The 10000-nt window shown below is 45.4% G+C and overlaps 1 protein-coding gene across 2 annotated transcripts in view; it reads right to left on the minus strand.

Annotated features, from left to right (window-relative positions):
- Positions 1 to 10000, minus strand: part of LOC137655054 (uncharacterized) — a 102095-nt gene that overhangs the window by 42099 nt on the left and 49996 nt on the right. The window lies entirely within an intron of this gene.

Below are 10000 nucleotides of genomic sequence, written 5' to 3' on the forward strand. Positions count from 1 at the left end.
GCAATCTACGACCTGAACAGAGATTCGTCTCGTAGGAGGGAGATTGACGAGATACGAATTCGGGAAAGAAAAAGGGGAGCCGCTCCCAAGGCTTCCCTATCCCCCGATTCGTATGCGTGCCTGGCGCCAATCCTGGCGCCATCTGTATTCCTTGTAGCGTACACGAGGTGCTACAGATACTGTATGTAGGGAGGGGTCCTACAGCCCTTTCTTAGAAAGGCAAGGGCGGGTCCATCAGGACGACATGGCTATCTCACCCAAAAATAGATTTTTCGCTTCGCTCAAAATCCGTTTTTTGGGCTCAAGCCATGTCGTCCTGATGGAAGTGTACCAGAGCATTACTGTATCTGTGGATTCTCAGAACGTGCCGTACTCCCCGGAGATATTTATTCCCGGTCGACTAGACCTAGAGACCTAAGATGTTACCGTTATACATCTTTTCAACTAACTATAAACTATGTTAGAGCTTCCTGCCCCCTACAGGGAAGAGTCCTACTAGACTCTGGAAAGTCTCGAAGAGTACATATATCTATGTATGAATACCAGGCAAGCTAATATAGTGGTCTCGCCCTATATTAAGTAAAGCATAGTTTGTATAGAACCACTGCGTCAATATATTGACCAGTAATCCGCACAATACTTGTATTGGACAAAGGTTTATATCCGCATAGGAAGAAACTAATAAAACCGCCCTCGTCCCTTTATGGGACGGAGTCCTCCCATTAGGGGACTTACATAAACCAATGCAACATAGCTTGCAAAACAGAACAATTCTATCAGAATTATCCCAGATAAGATACATAGAATTAAAATGCTCAATTATACCAATAAATTGACACAGGTGAAAGAGACGCAAGGTTCTCAAGAACAAGTTTATTGACAGATAATAAACAGACAGGTTAACAACAAATATATATATTTATATAAAAGAGGGTAACCCAAAACTTTAAGCATAAGTATGATAGTAAACAGAACTTGTTTATCTGAAAGAAAAACCATTAAACACCACTTTAATGAGATACCAAGGTATCAAGTCATAAAAAATCTGTATTACAAATCAATCACATTAGCGTTAGAAACGCTTGGCACACATGTCTGAACTTATGCAAGGTTCACCTTTGAAAGAAGGAACAGTCTATATGGGCACTTGGTGCCCTTATTTAGTTTGTAGTACAGTATGTACCTACACACTCACCCTGGACTTAATCGTCCCAATTAAGACCACTGTTCCTCGCAGAGTTAAACAGTAGGGTTAACTACACGACCCACTGCTACCACAGATCTCTTAAGTTCCTCTACTTGTTTCGCATAGTGGCGAAAGAACACCCTGGAAGACTTCCAGCCCGTGTATGAACGGAGATGTTCAAAATCCATACAATTAAAGAAATTTAGGGATGAGGCAACTTTCCTCGGATCGTGACCTGCGGGTGTACTGTCAGGATCCGCTCTGCGAATAAAATATGTCATTTTCGCTCTGAGTTGATTCAGAGATAAATTTGAGCCTGATGTTTCTCCCCTGAATAGTTGACTACCCTTGAAGTCTGAAGTTCTACGAAGATAGACCTTTAGGCATTCTACTGGACATAGAGATGCATCTTCTTTCAGAGGGCAGATTCTCCAGGGACCCCACCTGTTGGTGGGTAACTCATTCTTGGCGAGAAACGTAGGATCCGGAAACAGGTTCAGCTCCCCCCCATCCAGGAACTGAACACGACCTGCCTCTCTCGAGAGGGCTACGATCTCACTAACCCTGGCCCCGGACGCGAGTGCAAATAGGAAAATAACTTTTTGCGTCAAATCCTTTAACGCACATTCTTCATTGCTCAACAAGGAGGCGAAATGAAGAACTTTGTCTAAAGACCATGAGATGGGCTTTGGAGGTGCTGAAGGTCTGAGCCTAGCGCAGGCTTTCGGAACTTTATTAAAGATCTCGTTACCTAGGTCGATCTGGAAGGCAAATAAAATGGGTCTCATCAAAGCCGATTTACACACTGAAATCGTGTTAGCTGCCAATCCTTGGCCATGGAGGTGGATGAAGAAAGATAAGCAGAAATCTGTTGAGATCTCCTGCGGATTCTTTGCCTTTACAAAGGCCACCCATTTTCTCCAAGATGACTCATATTGCCTTCTAGTCGATTTGCACTTGTATTCCTCTAGGAAGTCTATGCTGGCTTTCGAAATCCCGAAGCGCTTTCTCACCGCTAGGGCGAGAAAATCATGAGCTGCAGGGTCTGGGTTTTCTGTAATGAAGCGCAGACAGTCGACTTCTGGACTCGCTGGGTCAGAACTGGATGTGGTAGCGGCACGAACTTCATCTGTAGTTCCAACGCCAAGGGGAACCACATACTGTTCGCCCACTTGTGGGCCACTATTGCCGCTACCCCCTTGAAGGATCTCAGTTTGTTGAGGACCCTCAACAGAAGGTTGTGAGGAGGGAACAGATAAATCCTGGACCATCTGTTCCAGTCGAGGGACATTGCGTCCACTGCTTCCGCTAAGGGGTCCTCGTACGGGGACACGTACAGGGGCAACTTCTTGTTGTCTTTCGTCGCAAAGAGGTCTATTTGCAGTTCTGGGACTTGATTCAGAATGAAGGAAAATGATCCTGCGTCTAAGGACCATTCCGACTCTATCGGTGTGAACCTGGATAGAGCGTCCGCTGTCACATTGCGGACTCCTTGAAGGTGAACTGCCGACAGGTACCACTTCTTCTTTTCCGCCAATCGGAAAATGGCTAACATCACTTGGTTGAGAGGTGGTGACCTCGACCCTTGTCGATTCAAGCATCTCACAACCACCTCGCTGTCTGTCACCAATCTTATGTGGATCGAGTGACGCGGGGAGACTTTCTTTAAGGTAAGGAGCACTGCCATAGCTTCTAGAAAGTTTATATGAAAGGTCCTGAATAGCTTGGACCAAGTCCCCTGGACTTTTTTCCGATGAGAGTGACCTCCCCATCCCTCCTTTGAGGCGTCTGAGTGAATCGTCATCGACGGGGGAGGTGGCTGAAGAAGAACCGACTTCTTTAGATGTCTGGTTTGGGACCAAGGTCTGAGAAGAGTACGTAGCCGAGGCGGCACTGGTCTTCTCAGGTCTCTTCGCGCGTTTGATGCATACCTTCTCCAAACTCCGGTTGCATCCTTTAGCTGTGCTCTTAGCACTGGGTCTGTCACTGAAGCAAACTGGAGAGAGCCTAGTACCCTCTCCTGTTCGCGTCTTGATATCCTTTCGGAATCTAGAAGTCTCTTGACAGAGCCCGCTATCTCCTTCCTTTTCTTCATTGGGATGGAGAAACTGTGTGACAAAAGGTCCCAGTGGATTCCCAGCCACTGGAACTTTTGGGATGGAGAAAGTCGAGACTTTTTCTTGTTGATCTTGAAGCCTAGGTACTCTAGGAACTGGATCACCTGACTGGAAGCTTGCAAGCATTCGGTCTCGGATGCTGCCCACACCAGCCAGTCGTCCAGGTAGGCTACTACCTGAATTCCCTTTAGGCGTAATTGTTTGAGAGCTGCGCTCGCAAGCTTCGTGAAAATCCTTGGGGCTATGTTTAGCCCGAATGGCATGGCTCTGAAGGCGTACAGTTTCCGTTGTAGCCTGAACCCTAGGTAGGGGGAGAGTCGACGGCTGATTGGAATGTGCCAATAGGCGTCTGACAAGTCTATAGAGACTGAGTATGCCCTCTTGGGCAGTAAGGTCCTTATGTGTTGCAGTGTTAGCATCTTGAATTTGCAATTCACTATGAACTTGTTGAGTGGTGACAAGTCCAGAATGACTCTGAGCTTTTCCGAGTCTTTCTTGGGAACACAAAACAGCCTCCCTTGGAATTTGATGGACTTCACCTTTCGGATCACATTTTTCTCCAACAGTTCTTGAACGTACTCCTCCAAAATGGGGGTGGAGTGTTGGAAAAACCGAAGGCATGGGGGTGGAGTGCTGTACCAGCTCCAACCCAGTCCATTCTTGAGTAGGCTTTGGGCCCAGGGATCGAAGGTCCAGCGATCCCAAAATTTCATCAGTCTCCCTCCTACCGGTATCATTTCACTTGGACTGCCGTCCTGAGGTCTTGCCTCCCTGACCACGACCACCTCTGAATCCCCTTCCCCATGAGGGGCGCCTAGACGAGCCTCTGGCTGCTCCTCTAGGTTTTGCACGAAAGGAAGAAGACTGTCCTTCGAACTTTGGGGCGAATGTGGTTGACTGACCTGGCACAGCCTGGGGTACCAACTGAAAGGCAGTCGGGGTTTGTGCCACCATCTGGGGCACTGGAGGCAAAGGCAATTGCAGTTGCTGTTGCTGTCTATAAGGCTTGGCTGGCCGAAATGGTAGCCTAATCTTCATATTCTTCCTCTTTGGTTGAGGACCCTCATCCGGGGAAGATTTTCTTTTGATAGCCAGGCCCCACTTCTGGAGAAGATTTCTATTCTCCACGGCGGCCTTATCAACAACCTCTTTGACCACATCGGTAGGGAAAAGGTCTTTTCCCCAAATGTTGGAGGAGATTAACTTCCTTGGCTCGTGTCTCACCGAAGCCCCGGTGAACACGAACTCCCTGCAAGCTCTCCTTGCCTTGACGAAGCTATAAAGGTCCTTCGTCACTGTGGCTAAGTGAGACTTAGCCACTACCATGAACATTTCATGGACCTTGGGGTCACTTGCCATCGTCTCGAGAGTAGTCTGATGAGACATTGAGGCAGCCAGTCTTTCTTTTGTCTCGAACTCTCTTCGTAAAAGAGATTCGGACAGCTTGGGGAGGTCCTCGCCGAATTGCCGTCCGGCAATATCAGCCTCCAACTTTCCCACTGAGAATGTCAGATGGACATCCTTCCAGTCTTTGTGGTCCATAGGTAGAGCCAGCGACAAGGGTTTACACTCCTCCAGGGAGGGGCAAGGCTTGCCGGCCTCGACTGCCTTTAGGACAGCCGCAAACCCTTTCTGTAGAAAGGGGAAGGCTCTATCAGGAGAGGACACAAACGAAGGGAGCTTCTTGCTCAATGCAGCTACCTTCGAATTCGAGAAGCCCCTCTCTTTCATCGAGGATGAAAGTAGGGCTTGAGCCTTAGCGTGGTCCATAACAATGACCTCCTTCGGCTCTGTCTCCTCCCTTGAAGCTGGTTCTTTTCTCAGCCGGACATAGCAGTCCGGATATGATGCCTTGCTGGGCCAGAATTCTACCTCCTCTAGGGGAACTGAACCCAGCTTATCCGAGATGACGATCTTTCCAGTCGTCATCGGCATGTGCTCAGCATACCTCCATGGGTTAGCATCTGAGCATATGGGAAGGTCTTTCACATTGAGCCTTTTCCGGGGCCCATGTGATTCTGCCAGGGACTGCATACGCAGTTCCATTGCAGCCGCCTTCTCCTGATTCTCCTTCTGCATTTGTTGGATCATTCCAACAATCGAAGAGAGGGCCTGTCCCAGTTCTACTGGGAGGCCAGCCGATGTTGAGGGGATAGGCTCCGGCATCTGAACCGGAGTAGCCGACACCTCGTCGACCTCATCCTCTACAACATCCGGGGTTTGAACTTGATCCTGACCTTCTGCCAGGAGGTCTTCTTCCAAACGTTCGTCCAGGTCAGACATCCTGTCACACAACTGGATGTCTTGCATCGCATCTGCGACTTCCTCGTCCACCTGGACTTGATCTTGAAGGATCTCCTCTTGAGGCTGGGGAATCACTGCCTCAGCTGATGCCTGGGGAAAAAGATACGCCCTCATCTTCTCACTTGGAAGATAAGGGCCAGAGGTGTTCTTCTTGAAGCCCCTTACCCAAGTACGAAGCTTTTCCCTAGCTATATCCCTTGATTCCGCCGTTCTAGGGGAATCAAAAGCCTCAGTAATCAGGTTAGTGCATACAGTACATACCTGAGGGTCCCAATACTGGAGATCATCCTTGGAGACAGCGCATGCTGCGTGTCTCCTACAACACTCATGTCCGCAGAGGTTCTTGCTGCGGACATTGCAGAAAACATTTCCGCACTTCGGAGGGTCCTCCTGTAAAGAGAAGAAATTTCCATGAGTATCAAGTGAACTATGTATCACTGGATATGCATAGTATAGCATAACAATTCATAAATGAAAGACACACACTTGTGTTTCCCTCACAACCCATTGTTGCAGCCTTCCAGATAATAAAATCAAAATGGTTTATCTCTACTAGAGTAACCAATGCAAGGTTTCCAGAGGAAACAGGTGGAGCTCACACCTAGGCAATGATTTTAAAAATCCTGGATAATAGACGGGGAAGAACTCTGCTTCCTGTCTGAGGGCAACAGCAAAGGGCTGTGTAAGAAAACACAATAGTGTTAGAAGATACAGTGCTGTACCTAAACTTTTACTATAGTTTTCTTCTTACTGTATATGCTATACAGAAGAATACTAGTACAGTATAGGAGGATGTGTGCCGGCCTGCCTCTGCCGGCCGGCACACACCACAATTAGCTTTAAAGTATACTACTTAACAGCTATAGGGCGGCAGCCCTCTGGTTCACATGCCTGTGCCGGCGGCAGCAGCTGCCGGCCAGCAACAGCCAGTGTTGGCCGGCAATGATTGCCGGCCAGCAACTACACAAGGTAGTACCCAGCTGCCGGCCACACTCTTGGTGACCGGCAGACAAGGACTGACATAAGCCGGCCGGCAAAGGTACAAGACCGATGCCAGCCGGCAGCAAAAGAACCAGAAGACTACACCTGCCCGGCTGCCGGCCTCATAGGCCGGCAGCCGGGACAGGTACAGCACTAGAAGAAAATAGAATGGATGCCGGGATAAGAGTGTACACAACCCCCCAAGCCCGGCAACCGAAAGAGTGCATATAAGGAAGGGGAGAAACTTAATTCAGGCTTCCTTGACCAATGCCGTCCGGCTCAGCCGGCAGGCATGGATGAGGGACCAAGAGAGGTCCGGGCAGCACTTGAAAACATAAGACCCTTGCCGTCCAGCATCTCTGCCGGCCGGCAATGGGCTTAGTCAATCCATATCCCAACCTATACTAGGTCCAGAAGTAGAATGACATACGGTACAGTAATACCCCTGCCGGCCAGCTCTGCCGGCCGGCAAGGTACAGTACAGTAATGGCTAGGCCATTACGGAGATAGAGGGGGAAGGGACAAGAGGGTCCTGCCAACCTTGCTTTAGTGACAGATCACCCGCAGCCAAGAACTTTGTCTTAGCCTAAGGGAGATCTAAGGGAAAGGGCCAGCGCAGTAGTATAATACCTGCCAGCTTCCAGAGCACCAAAGCAAGGAAGGCGTTGCTACTCCCAAGGGAAGATTTATCCTCCCCGAGAACAGCAACAGGACTTAGTCTGGTCGATCACACAAGAAGGAATCATAACTACAGAAACCTTCGATAGTGACCTAAGGGAGCTCAGCTCCCTTTGTAAGTGTTAGGTCAGCGAGGGAGACTCTGCCCCAAGCCAAACAACACGGACTCAGACTAAAAACTCTGTTGTTCTGTCCCTCTTTGAACCAGACTCTGCTGGAACAGGAAGGTACAGTAACACCCTAGTATAGTTTTATCGAAAATAAATTCGGAAAAAACCACTCAGGGATAAGCCCAAGGCTTAAACAGAGGGAAAGGGATTGCATACCTTCTCCGAAGAAAAGAAAGCAACCGGGGAGTATAATAAAGTATACTAAGGCTCCATAAGCAATTAGCCTAGGCACCAAGAGAATCGATTACCTAATTCACCGAAACTCTCACGTATACAATCTTGGAAATATTCCACACAGTCTAAAATGTATAAAATATAGCCTAAAGCTTCAATAAAATTTTAATTACACTCGGAAAAACCAAAATCATGCATTAAGTACTAGGACCAAACGACTAGGCTACATGGCCTAGCGTAGGCCAGAATGGCGAATACTTCGCCAAATAATACTAAGCACGAAAGGAAATCCTATGTAAAGCTAAATAGCTAAATTTTATTAAGCAAAACAACCAGGAATGTCACTCTGACTAACTAATTTATACCTAGCGAGTGACAGTGTCCAGGACACCTCTGGTAGGCTACGGCTCTTGTATCAAAGATTAATCCTATTAATCACTCAAAATTTTACCAAGAGCCTACATTTATACATAACAGACACTATACTCAACTTATCCGAGGCCAACGAAGACGAAGAAGCCATGAAAAGCTGAATAAATCCAAGATTTGCGAGAAAAACAGGAAAAAACACCGAGTTGTTAAGCTACGCAAAAAGGAATACAGATGGCGCCAGGATTGGCGCCAGGCACGCATACGAATCGGGGGATAGGGAAGCCTTGGGAGCGGCTCCCCTTTTTCTTTCCCGAATTCGTATCTCGTCAATCTCCCTCCTACGAGACGAATCTCTGTTCAGGTCGTAGATTGCCATGTGACGTGTCTAGAATACGTCCTCTGATATGTCGCGATATCCCTTTCACGAGGGATACTCGCTCCAGGAGTTAGAATTCTGGTACCTTAAGGTAAATTCTCTGGGAATATCGCCGTAGTTGTAATATACCCTAGGAAGCTACCCTATAGGAACTTCCATCAGGACGACATGGCTTGAGCCCAAAAATATATATATATATATATATATATATATATATATATATATATATATATATATATATATATATATATATATATATATATATATATGCATTTATACATATGTATATATGTATATATGTATATATGCATCTATATATATGTAGGTATATATATATATATATATATATATATATATATATATATATATATATATATATATATATATATATATATATATATATATATATATATATATATATATATATATATATATATATACTTGTATGTATATAATTCGTCTCCTCCTACGCCTATTGACGCAAAGGGACTCTGTTAGGTTTCGTCATTCGTCTCTATCTTGAGGTATAAAATCAATACTTCTCCATTCATCATCTCCTACTTAACGCTGGTAAGAGACTGATGTCTCGCCAGGTAAATCCTCGGACAAATGATGGTGCTAAGTAATAAGTCTTAGACGAGTGCGTGTGTATTACATGCGTTTATTATAAAATAAAATTTAATGTACTTTGAATGGAGCTGATATTTTACGGTGTAGAACATAATGCACTGAGGACGATTAGATATTTTCCTTTTATTGTAAATGAAGCTCATGACTCACAGGGTGCAAAAGGGGTTCGGAGTCTCCATGAACATTTAACATGAAAATGAAAATTAAATCCTGTGCGGAGCGTAGATATGCTGGTGTTTAGAGATGCAATGGTGCTAAAGGGGATGACAGAGAGAAACTGCAGATTCTAGTGAAAATTTTGAAATTTCAATATGAGAAAAAAGAGAAAAAAGAACGTGACTGAATAAAAGTAAGGTTAGGAGGGTAAGCGGAAAACTTGAAGATAAAGCATAGACTGATAATATGGATAGCAGAAGAATAGAATCATGTTTAGAGGTTTTTGTAGAGGATAATATTTCTAATAAAACCAATGTTTTCCTTTCTGTAAGTTGCCAAAAATTATGTTTCCATAAAACATGCGTAGTGGGAGAGAGCAAAAGTGTAAGATGTGAAGGGCTGTGAAGGGGTAAAAAGGTCTACATGTACATATATTTTGAAGTATCATGGTCATGTAGAGAGAATGGAGGATGATAGATTTGTGAGGAAGAATGGGAGGAAGACATGAAAAGGAATTGAATAAATGAAGTGAAATAGAAACTGGAAAAAAGAGGTATAAATACTAAGGGCAGATAGAAGAGAATAGAACAGAATAGATTACAGTATATGATGCAGGGCTTAGTGCAATTATAACGATGGATCAGAATGATTTAAAAGGGTTTGTCCACGAGAAACGAAAGGACGAACATGGCTTCTTATTCAGAGAGAAGAGCAGAAGGCCAATATTGGGCTAAGTAGATAGAGTGTATGAGTTAATATGGAAAAAAAGGGGAATAATATTAGAATATAGAATCATATGCAGGAAAAATACGAATCGTAAACTATGAAAGAGAGTTGGACATGACATGATGCTGGT

The sequence above is a fragment of the Palaemon carinicauda genome, chromosome 16 (genome assembly GCF_036898095.1).
Source record: "Palaemon carinicauda isolate YSFRI2023 chromosome 16, ASM3689809v2, whole genome shotgun sequence".
Lineage (NCBI taxonomy): Eukaryota > Metazoa > Arthropoda > Malacostraca > Decapoda > Palaemonidae > Palaemon > Palaemon carinicauda.